The sequence below is a fragment of the Netta rufina genome, assembly GCF_964035555.1.
Source record: "Netta rufina genome assembly, chromosome: 4".
Lineage (NCBI taxonomy): Eukaryota > Metazoa > Chordata > Aves > Anseriformes > Anatidae > Netta > Netta rufina.
The window spans coordinates 53,480,621-53,493,029 of NC_140127.1; the positions used below are offsets into that span (position 1 = coordinate 53,480,621).

The 12,409-nt window shown below is 39.7% G+C and overlaps 1 protein-coding gene across 1 annotated transcript in view; it reads right to left on the reverse strand.

Moving 5' to 3' along the window:
* The window catches only part of KLHL5 (kelch like family member 5), a 54,308-nt gene extending 42,722 nt beyond the window's left edge, over positions 1 to 11,586 (reverse strand). The window contains exons 1-2 of the mRNA XM_084286122.1: positions 11,365 to 11,586; positions 9,323 to 9,411 (exon numbers count right to left, since the gene is read on the reverse strand). The gene's annotated coding sequence lies outside the window, so the exon portion shown is untranslated. The remainder of the gene's footprint in view (positions 1 to 9,322; positions 9,412 to 11,364) is intronic.
* Positions 11,587 to 12,409: the final 823 nt, after the last annotated feature.

Consider the following 12,409-nt stretch of genomic DNA (forward strand, 5'->3'; position numbering starts at 1 on the left):
CCCATGTAGTGAACTACCAGATTTTAACACAGTAAGAAGAAAGTATGTTTGCATGTCATCAGGTAATAGAAGATAACACTCCGTGACAGACTATATAAACTTCAAGAAGTACTACATAGATGTCTGTGGGCAAAAAGTGTATTTAAATGTCAAGGTACACAATGCCACATTTGCTGAAGCGAGGCATTTCAAGACAGAGATGTAAACATCCTAAACAAATGATTTGACACCAAAAGACACCTCAAGAGACTCACTGAATCTTTCTCAGTGAGGACTTCTGCTTAATTAGTAGCTTCAGTTAACAAGCCCCTACTCCCCCATGAGATGACAGGCTGCAAAAGGGATATTCTTATAAAATAAATAGTGTAACCTCATTTGGATTTTTTTTTGTGTACAACTGTAACTCAAAAGTAGTAAGGAAGAGTACAAGGTTCACAGAATGCCAGCACAAATGATCAAAGTATAAAAGAAACATCTTACTAAAAGACAGAATGCTTACGGGAATCTTATAAGTGGCTATAAGAATCATACATGTATTAATGTCTCACTAACACAAAAAACAGAAATCTTATTTATTTTTAAGAATTACCGTTACATTTGTTATGTATTGGTACACAAGACATGTGACATTTTAGGAACCTAATTGTGCCTAACATCACGGATGTCAAACAAAACCTTGCAATAAGTCTTACCTCTGTATTAAAAGCTGTAGTACTCAAAAGTCAATTAATCTGCAGTTCTTCTACATTATAAAAGTTGAACTACATTTAAAAATGGGCTAAAGCTCTCCTAAGGAAAAGAAAGCCTTTGAAATTCCACCACTGTCTAATTCTAGTATTTTCTTAAGCACTCTGAATTTACTTTTCCAATGTAGGCAAAGCCAAATGGTAGCCAACTGTTTGTTGGGGATACGAAGGTCAAAGGCAGCCTTGGCTGCAGTGACCGTGAGATGGTAGAGTTCAGGGTGGTATCAGTTCCTGAGAGGAGGCAGTAGGGCAAAACCCAAGATCATAAACATGGACTTCAGGACAGCAGAGAGCCTACTCAGGGATCTGCTGGAAAAAGTCCCAGGGCCTTTATCCTGTGGAGGTAAGAGGGAGCCCCCCTCCTCATACTGACTTTACAGGACCGGCTGCTGAGACAATTAAAGACTTGTTTCTATTAACAACACCTTGAATGTAATCACAGAAGTAACATGAAAGCGCCAATCTATCAAATGAGCATCCTAATTCAGTTTGTGTACTCCCATAGAAAAGTGCCTTTATGGCATAAGAGCCTTAAAAATAACAGCTGGATGGAAATAAATCATTTTGGTAAGCTCAAGGCTGGGTAGATAGAAAAGAAAACATTTTGATCTACTGCCACTTTGTGGTTATGATCCTTACAAGTACAGAAGATGTGTGCCAAGCATAGTAACTAGGTGTACAGGAAGCGAGGAATTCAACCCATGAATTCCACAAAACTCACGGCGTACAAGTGTTGTTCCAGAACAGGATGTTCTCACCTCTGCTGATGAATGAAGTACTCATTCATCTCTTATACAATAGAAACAAATGTAACAAATGCCTTACTTCTTAAACAAATACTTTAGGAGTATTCTTTCTTAGAACATTACCACGAGGATACCGTTTGTGCACGCGTTCTCCCCCTTCCAGTATGGTATGAGACTTCCTAGGCTCACTCCAAATATATGAGATTTAACTCAATACAGCAGCACAGTGCAAAACAGCAGCTCGCCAATTCAGCTTGTGAATGATGATTGCTCTTTATACAATTCACTGAGCACGGATGAAGAGATGACTACACAAGAAATGCCGCAGAAAGAAATTATCTCAATTCCTTATGAAATATGTGTATTACAGCGAAGATTTTTAAAAGAGCATTTAAATGTTATTCCAATTAAGGGCTAGTGAGGTGCATCAACACCAATCACTACTAAAAATCCTGTTTAGCTGCAGTAGACACACTAGTAGCTGGCAGATGTATGTTACTAGAAAGCATTATTTTGGAGAATAGAAAACCCAACCCTTTAATCTTATTTTGCCATAATGAGTGAGATTTACAACAGTAACTGCACATTTGAAATAAAGCAGCAAAATGTGAAATCAATACCAGAGTGCAGTATTCTTAATCAAATAGTCCTAGACGTTTAAATTGGATCATATATGCATTTGTTTATAAATACACAATAAAATGCCTTGTATTACTTGCTTTAATTACAAGCATCATATCTTGACAATAGGGTTTTCACGTTACAATAAGCTTCACAAAGTCATAAAATCAGCATGATTAAATTAGAGATGCTAATTAAAGGTTTCCATTGATTTTACCAGTGATTTGGCTCAAGGAAGTATTATTAGGAAAAAAAATGCAGAACAAATCGTGGTACATTTAATTATCCCCTTCACTCTAAAACAAAACTAGTCTTCCGCCTTGAGTCAAAGTTGCTTAAAATAATACGTATCTGAGGCACGCAAGGGTAAATATCCTTTAATTCTCTATTTGGATGCTATTTAATTTCAGATTAAATCATTATGTCAAATCACCACATATTCCTAAATATAACCACAGATCCTACATCCAATTGAAGGAAGACACATTTGAAGAACAACAGTGGAATTTAACATCAATAGAAGTAATTCTTCTATTCTGATTTGAAAGAAATCCCATTTTTTAATTTTGTGGCCAGAAAGCAAATCCTATACTATAAATAAATACAGTAAGTAAAGAAAAAACGTTAATTGCTGAATAGTGTTTATCAAATATACATTTACGTGAATCAATGGCAGTAAATTAATTGATCTGAGAATTGTAAAACTAGCCCAGACTGATTTCTTAGGCTCTCCATTCTTTTTCTGCAGTTTTGTGCAAAAGTAATCCCCACTTTCATTTATTTTACAGTTTTACAGTTTTATTTACAGTTAGGTTCCCCACTTTTATTTATTTTACAGGCTCTTCTAACATTAACTCCTGTTCTCCTGGATGCTTCTCCTAACTTGGTCTCCTCACCCACAGGCACACAGATCGCTCCCAACCCGACACCAGACAGGCAGGACGAGCAAATCCTTTGCTATATCAGACCCAGATGCAGACAGGCTTATCAGCTGGCAAGTCAGGTAGTATTACTTACTTAGACTTCCCTACCTACCCAATATTTTCAATACCTTTCAGAAATTTAAACATGTGAAAAGCTCGGCTCTGTCAGAGTTTGCCTGAAACTGGCAAATAGACACCAAAGGCATTAGGGAGGAATTGATAAACCAAAAGCCATAAATCCAGCTTGTCTCGGGAACTTGCAGACTCACAAGCTTCCTTTTTACCTTGGAATGGCTACATATCACCTAAGCCTAAGATTTAGAAGCAGAGTGGAACAGAAATCACTGTGTCTGACATTGTTGAACCACAACAATGAGCTCCTACCTTTCCACAGCTGCATAAAACTAAAATGACCTTGAGAAAGAAAGCAACGATGGTAGAAGTCTAGGCCATCCATTAAACCTTTTAATCATTAAAGCACTTGCCGAGTCAACTGTTCAGCTATCCCAAGAGGCACACTGACCCATCATCTTAGCTGCCTCACCCCTGCTTTACAGAATTCCTAATATATTTCCTATTCTGCACAGAAAATGAGAACAAGGCAAGAGCAACATAAATTAACTGTGAGGAGGAACACAGGATACTAATCCAAACTGCAGGAGTACAAGAACCTTTGGTATTCCTAGAGACATTAATCCACTATCTAGGTGGTGTGGTCAAAAAAGTGACAACTCTTGAACTCAGTAGGCTAAACTGTCAGTAGGAAAAGGCATAATTGACAGAAAGCTTTCATTATTTGCATACTGGATGTTTTTTTCTTTATCAACTCCACCTAAATCTTAAGAAAAATACAAAACTAACATATTGTACTACTGCATGTAGCTGTCATTAGCTTGAGATAGTTTGCAATCATTTGCCCATCCATCTTCCCCATTAGCTCAAAGTTCTAAAAATTCCTTATCTAGCTTACAGTATTTACATATAAAGTGTTCTCACTTACTGAGTTTATACGTTTCCAGAAAATAATGTTTGAATATTTACAGAAATTATCACAGTCTGTTTTAAGTGCACTTGGTCTTCAGTCTAAAAGCCAAATTATTATGCAGAGGTGCAACTTAAATTTGTATTTGTTAATGAAAAAAAATCTATCAGGAAGTGAGAGCTGTGAAGTTGTTACTTATCACTTGATCTGCCTACATTTTTATGAATGCATAGATTAATTTCAGTTAATTACTTTTATTTGTTTGGAAAATACTTCCAAGCCTAAAATGCTAGTTCTCGGCAAAGAGCATGCCAAGCCTTATCAAGTTATGATAACATCATTAACTGCTCTACTTTCATAATGTTTTAATTATAGTCTGCATACATAAGCTCGTGATTATATTTACATCCAAAATAGCATTTCTCTCACTGCATGTAGAAAAGCAAGCTTTAAAACTTGGTTTTATCTTTGGCAATGGCTGAGTGATCATTTAATATTCAAAAGCAGTTGTTTTTAGACTATCAGAATATGTTTTAGAATATCTACCCACCAAATGCATTTTACTTACATTGTATGCAATGAATACTCACTGCAGAATATTTCTCTGGAATGGCAACCATCAGGCTAATAGCTTATTTGCACAAACACCAATGTAAATTGTCTACTCTGACAACAAATAAGAACTTGCATGCAAACAAACCAATCACCAGAACCACTGAAAAAAGAAGTTGACCTTCACATGAGCTTCTCTCATTTCTCCTCACTGCATACATGCTACTTGTTACTTCGGTAATTCAGCCATGTTTCTACCTGTATTCTTTACAGCTCAGGTTAGTAAACCTCTCTGAACTCTATTTTTCTCTTACTGTACCTTGTACCTAGCCCACAGACTATGAATATTTCATCTGTTCTATTGGTACTCTTTACCTTTTGACAAGTTCTGTTGGCTCTGAAATTGAGGCTACAATGGTGTGCATTTAAAAAAAAAATAAAAAAAAAAAAATGATACTGTTTCCCCTCAAGTCAACTCAAATCTATACTAGACAGATTATGTTATCATCTTCATCATGCCCATATAACCCATACCAAAACGTCATCAGCATTTTCTCTTAGAACTTCTTAAGATAGGAGAGAAGGAAGGGGAGGCAGAAGATACAAAACAGAAGATATGCCAGAAAAAATACACCAGAAAATAATCTAGGAGAGACAAGGTAGCTCCCTTTTTACAATTTTATTCTGAATAACTGATTGCTTGACAGCTTAGCATACTTTGAAATAAGATTTTGATAGCAGGACAATACAAAGAATGAAGGAGGTGTTCTGATTCTTCTTTTCTCTCCTTCTCTTTCTTCATTGCTCTTTCCTTTTTATGAACATTACATATACAGCAAGTGAGTTCAAGAATGCCAGGAGAAAACAGGAGTCCTTAGAAACTGAAACAGCTAATAGTTTGATGGGCTGCAAGATCTCCATATTCCAAGCCATTATAGAAAAGCATTTCCTGGAGCTGAGAACATAGCTGCCAATAAGCAACACAGAGCATAAAAGGGTTACCAAACCATAAGCAGATTACAGTACAATGCCCTTTCATTTATTCTGAAAACACCGTGTGAAACATATGGAAGCAAGAATAGGAAATCCATTTTGCTCCATCTAAGTCCAGCTTTTAAAATATATCACCTATTAATTAAACTGATGAAAAGAGAAAAATGAAAAGAGGTAACTTCAGGGAAACTAGCAGGAAGCAAATAGAGCAGAAATAGTTTTAAAATCAAAACATTTCACTCAACTGAAAATGTACAGCTATAATTTTGAACTATTTTTTTTATATTTCATGCCTGGATTGTCATGGCCCTTTTCTATTATTTTTTTTACTAACTGCTATTAATATGATATTTCAGAAGAAGAAATATGTACCTCAGGTATTAAAGAAAGTTTGTCCTGTAGAGCCCTTTGTCTTAAAGGTTTAAATGCTAATCAGAACTGAGGTTGGTCCTTCTCCCCAGTAAAACCAAGTATGTGTAAGAATGAGAAACACCTTACACATTTTCAAGGTATTTCTCACAGGCTCAAAAGGCTGTAATCACACAAAACACTTCGACAAATTGCAGCTTTTTGAAACTGTAAGGGGTGACACTTCTCCAAGTTAAAAACGTATGTACCCCTTAAATAGGAAAGCACTTAGAATATAGCTAAAAGGATGTCCAGAAAAATCAATACACTCTGCAGAAACAAAAAAATCCACCACTACAGCACAGAATGTTTCACAAACTAAAAGTAGAATGGTGATTTAAGTGACAATTTCTTGAATTGTAAACCATTGAAAATTTCAAGCAAGTTTGTTAATTTCTTATTAAAGTTTTCAATATTGAGTCAATACAAAGTACACTGATCATTTTGACAGAGTGTTACCTAAGGCAGTAAGACAAGTCTATTGGGATGTATTTTAGAAGAGAAGGAGACATTCTTGTGCCTTAAATTTCTGTTTTACAAGTACTTCCTGTACTTATTATGTACTTATATATGTACTCATACTGTATTTCATGAACAGTTTTCCACTAATTTTGAAAGTCTTATGGATGTTCCTGGAAGAATCCAAGTTACTGTTCAAAAATTCTTCAAAATGAATCCTGTTGTCAAGTAAGACATCGAAATTTCAACATCGATTGTACTTACAGCTGAAGAGGTAATTAATTGGCAAAGTGTCAATCTCTGAACAGATTGAAATCAATTCCTTTATCAACTTTATAGAAATTAGTCCTCTGGGAAAATGCCAGCATAGTCCATAAAACAATTATTCTTCAGCATCCCTGCTTGACAGTTATTCTACCTTGCAGTAAGACAGGAAGGTGTATTTCTTCCTTCTTCTTCCCTCTTTTTGAGTACATTTTGGCATTTCCTTTGAATTCTTTTCAACTTCCACAATCACTAAAGAAAAAGGTGCAGGTCAAGTCTAAAAATTCTGAAAATCTGGATGAGGCTGGCTATTTTTGATAAGTGAAGCTGCCATATTTTGAACTACTGCAAAATAGTGAAAACAAAAAGTCTGTTCTCAAAGTAATTTTAGTTCTCAAAGTAATTTTTTAAAACCTTAGCGGTTTCAATCATTTTTAAAGCCGTGAAAATTCTCTAAGTCATCTACAGTAGAAGATACAAGCAAGAATATAAATTGACTGGGGGAAGGGAACAGAAGAAGAGGAAAAAAAACGAAATGGGATAAAAAGACCGACTGGAATTCAATCCTCTCAATATTTTCTGTCTTTTGTTTGTGATATTGCACTGCTAATGAGTGGATCACTGGCAAGGCTGAAGTAGTGACAGCCCAGACCCAGATTAATATTCAGGCACAGGGGAATGCTTAAGGAGGTGGTGCTGAGACACTCAGTAAAACCAGGGTAGACCAGAAAGGTAGAACATTTCTGGTAAGACCAGAAATTAAATAAAGCCTGCTATTTCCCAGAAAATATGGCAGCCAGCCTGAAGGAAGACCGATTGACACTTGTTCAAGCCAGGTTCATTCTGATCTTCGTAACCCCGTGCTTTTAACTTATCAGACCCGAATAAAGGCAGAGGAAGACGGAGCTTAAGCATGTGTCCCTCATTTTCCACTTGAGCACCAAGTCTGCAGCAACAGGTACTGAAAGCATCCTTCCACTCTACAATACTGAAACATTTGATATGGATGACAGCAATGGGGAGCGAGAAACAGGTTCTTGTTTTGGTGTTATTTGAGCCTGCATTGACACAAAATGCACAGTAGATTAATATAACACCTAATTCTCTCCTGCTGTTGGTATTGATGATTGCCATAGGTCGTGCAAGCATTTTGACTGCCCATTACTTGCCACTATCTGTACCACTTTGGCAATGCTAAATTTGGAATATGCTACTTAAATGTTTAACAAGCATTTTCTTCTTCAGGACCTAAAGAAATAGGAAATAGAAAAGGCAATGGACTCAAAATGTCCAAACCTCATGATGTCTTAACTCAAAAGTGTGATGGCAAAACATGCAAAATGCTCAAAGAAAAATAAGACCTTGCAATAACTACTCCCAGAATTCTCAAGTATTTTGTCACCACCCTTGACAAAAGTTGCCTTGGGAGTTGTGTACTTCTCAGCTAGAATCGTCTCAGCAAGCAGCCACAAAAGATACTGTATCTGGTGCTCAGCAATCACTCTGAGCTTAATTAACTTGAAGCAGAACTTTCTGTTATTACAGTGTGTAGAACTGTAACATTCCTCAAGACTGTTTGCTTCTGGAAAGCTACATAAAGTTTGCAGTTCCCCAAAATGCACTATGCTGTGCCAAAGAGACTGTCAAGAACCAGGTAAGTAGAAGTATACACAACAGAACAAATTAAAGCATCTACTGCCAAAAATGGTATGTATATTGTAAATTGCTAGTGACTTGAGAGATGATGAAATAAACAGTGAAAAAAAACACCTCTCTTCTGCATTTGTATCGTGACATGAACAAATTCTAGACAACAGAGAGGTACACAGTTATTTCAAAAAAGTTGCATTACCAACATTCCCAGAACAGGAATATCTCACAGCCAAGAAAGCATATTTTTCTCATTTCTGTACAGCCTAGTATCTCTAAATTAATGGCACTGCTTTTCTTACCCTCATCACTATTTTTTCAGCAGTATTTTACTCCACAGAGTTCATATAATGCCAGGTTCTTGCATGTATTCATGCATTCAACATTCTTTTACCCCTTTGCATTGTGTAAATGTCAAAGCTATTCCCTTTGAAAATGACTTTGGCTTAGAAAAGTTTTACTACTTTCCTTCTAAAAAATGAAAGAAAGCAAAAGCCAGTTAGTACTACTGGCGTAATGAGGTTTGACTGAGAAGTTGGTAGGCTTCTATCATAAGCATTTCTCTAAAGAAATATTTTCTCTTACAAAGTCAGTATCAAATTTGCCTGGTTTTCCTACAATGATTAAAAGATTAGAGGTTAGAGGTTTCTCATGCATTTGTAAAGATTAAAACTGAACTTCATAGTAAATATAACAGTCTTCCATAAAGCATGCTGTGATAAAAGAGGTAACTTTGAGAAGTGGTAAGTGATGAAACCAGTAAAATAAGGTAAGAAAGACATTCCAAACACTAGGATCTGCAGTCCATAAAAGCAACATCAATTCCTGTTGGTGTACACACATCAGAAGGAAGCCCTCACAAACCGTGTAACACAAAAATCAGTGAAGGTGTAACCTGGAAATTACATTTGTGGGCTCAAATTGTATTCATTGTAGCATCGCACTGTTGGAATCGAGTTAAGTACAATAATTACTTACAACACCAGAATGATCTCTAGGTGTTCACAGAATCATGTAGTTCCATTTGTCTTCCTCTTTCCAAAAAGATGAGGTAGGCAGAAGAAAATCTAGAGTGAGAAAAATAACAGTGCAAAAAGATCAGAACCAGGCATTGAAAAAAATCTTGAAAGCAGATTGCTCAGTCTATTCAGATACAACTCCCTTCCATTTGTCCTGCGATTCCTAAGCTGAAAGAAGGAAGGAGATGGAAGGGTGTTCCTGCACAACCCTCACCTCAGCTCCTTCCACAACTGCAAGTTACAAAGTTACATACATGACAACAAATACTGCAAAGAAAGAGGGGAAACACATATGAAATCTGAATAGATAAACTCTCCAGAAACACCACATTACAAGACAGTATTTTTTTCTTTTAAACAGTGCGTTTTCACTATCTTTGTCTAGCCATAATTGCACAAAGGACAGAGAATTGAAGAACTGCTCTGCCAGATGAACCACTTAAGCTAAGAAGTATTGCCAAAGAGTAACATCAACTACATCAGTGAATAAAGCCTTGTATCACCACTAAACGTCCTTCAACAAATGGAGCAGCTTTATACAAAGTCTCAAACCCTTACCATTGGAGTGGTTCTCAGCCCTTTTCTATTTGCAGGCCACCAAATTTTTTTTGGTCAAAGAAAGAAAGACTTCTACTTAAAGAATCTGCCCTGCTGAGACAGTATGTGTCTTTGGGAACCAAACAAGTTGACTACAGTCACTGTAAGAAAGAAAACATAGTGCTGGAAGGCACTTGCATGCATGCATAAAGGGAATATCTAATATCCTGTCCTTTCATGTTCTCATCTTTTCTACTAGCTGCAGAAACCTTCCACCAAAGGTGGAAAAAGTCATACTATCACCTTCTGTTTTGTAAAGGAAATGTAAATCATACTGCGGTGTCCTAAAATCTGCAATAACTTTCATTATTGGGTCACGTGATGTTTAGGTAATCTTCCTTACCATACCCTGAAACACTGAAATACATCTAGAAAAAACACAGAACATCAGAATAACCGGGGACTGATCTTTGTTAAAAGCACTGGTGATGCAGAAGTCCAGATAACTGGAACGGGTTCATGAATATGAATCACCAGCTCACAACAACTTGCAGTTAGCTTGACCATAATGGTTTAATGCAAGATCTTTACATCTCTGTGGCAAGTTTTGCTCGTTCCATCTTCATACTCATTGCATTTCTGTGAAACAGAGCGCTTTAAAATCCACTGCCACGGGGTACAGACAACACGATAGCTTCACCCAGGGCCATGCTTGAGGCATGGCTCCATGGAGCCGAAGCGTGGCAGGGGACAAGGCTGCCTGACACAGGCTGGGGCCGTTACGGGCAGCTTCGCCCCATCCTGCCTCACGCTCCTCAGCATTGTTCAGCAAGTGGAAAACAGGAAAAGCGCCTGGTGGGAACGCTGTCTCCACAACCAGGAACGCAGCCGTGAAGTTCGGGTTCTGTGGTGGCTTTTGTTTTGGTGTTTAAACCTCCAGCCACATGCAGCTGCTGAAGTTGCGAAGCAAAAAAATCTCCACAGGACACGAACCGCGACCGTTTCTGGCAAAATTAACGAGCCGGTCACGAGAACACGTCTTGTGAGTTGTCTTTAAACAGGACGCCCCCCACATACACACTATATATATATATGTATAAATGGTGTTTCTCTCTCTGTAAAGCCCACACTGACACGATGACGAGTTCAGTGCTTTTCTTCCCATCCACGCTAGCAAGAAAACCCCAGCGACAGCTTCCCCGAAGCCGAGACCGGCCTCCAGCCTGTGCAACGCCACAACAAGTTGTTGAGCACCAGCAGCAGACCCCAAACCAGACCCCAAACCGCCCCCTGCCCGCTACCACACCGCTCCCCATCCGCAGGGGGGTGCCCCCGGTGCCCCCCCTCCGTCCCTGGGCGGCAGCCTTCCTCCTCCTCCTCCTCCTCCTCCTCCTCCTCCTCCTCCTCCTCCTCCTCTTTCTTCTTCCCCCCCCCGCCGCCGCCAAGCCCCCGCCGTCCTCTCACCTCTCTCGGTCCGGGATGTGTGTGTGTGTGTGGAGGGTAGCTTGGCAGCGGCCGCGAAAATAAAAATAAAAAAATAATTAAAAAAATAATGATAAAAAAAAAAAAATCCCGAGGGAGGCCCCGGCACCCCCCCCTCCTTCTCCCCGCCCCGCCCCGGCCCGGCGGCGGGCAGCGCCCCCGCAGTGCCGGGGATGGCGGCGGGCCCGGGGCGAGCCCTCCCGCCGCTAGCGGGTCGCTAACGGGTCCCCATCGGCCCCGGCCCGGCCCCGGCCCCCGGGCCGGCCGCGCACACCGGGGGAGGGCAGGGGCGGCCCCGCCGCCGGCTCCTCCTCCTGCCGCCGAAGGCCCTGGCGGCGGGGGCGTGCGTGGCCTGCTGTGGGGTTTCTGCTGGTTAGCCCCATGGCAGGCCCCGTCCTGCGCCGGGGGTAGCCCTGTCTGTCTGCAAACCGCAAGGCTGAGCGCTGCTGTCACTCCCCTCCCTCCATTCAGTTGGAATAAATGATCAGGGACACGGTAATTAACCTCCTCTTGGTGCTGTGGCAACCCGTTCTCACCCTTTTAATGGACACACGTACCTTGGCCTTTGCCAGATCCTTCATATTGCCTTACCTCTGCCACCCAAAGCTAGAATCCTTCGCCAAATTAGCAGCCCGTGTGACGAGTCAGCTTTTCTTCCTACTGATAAAACCGATCTAAGGTAGTGCGAGATCATAGCTGAGGCGTGGTGGTACAAGTTTGACTCTGCGATGATCTACATAGGGCATTCTTTGCCTAATTACTAAGCATAGGAAGCTTACCTTGTGTGGTTTGCCTGCCTGTGCTCTTCCTGGCTGACTTTAAAAGATTTACCCGCTTTTAACTAAATTTGACTGCGGAGTACAGTTCTCGAAGGCACTAATTGTTTCACGCTGTGGACAAATTATTAGCTACGTGGAGAAAAGTGTGTCCCCGAGAAGGAAAACCCACACATTTCACTTCAGGTGGCCAGTCAGTCCAGGCAGGTACTAGTTTACACACAAATGGCCATCTCAGGCTAAATGTCTGT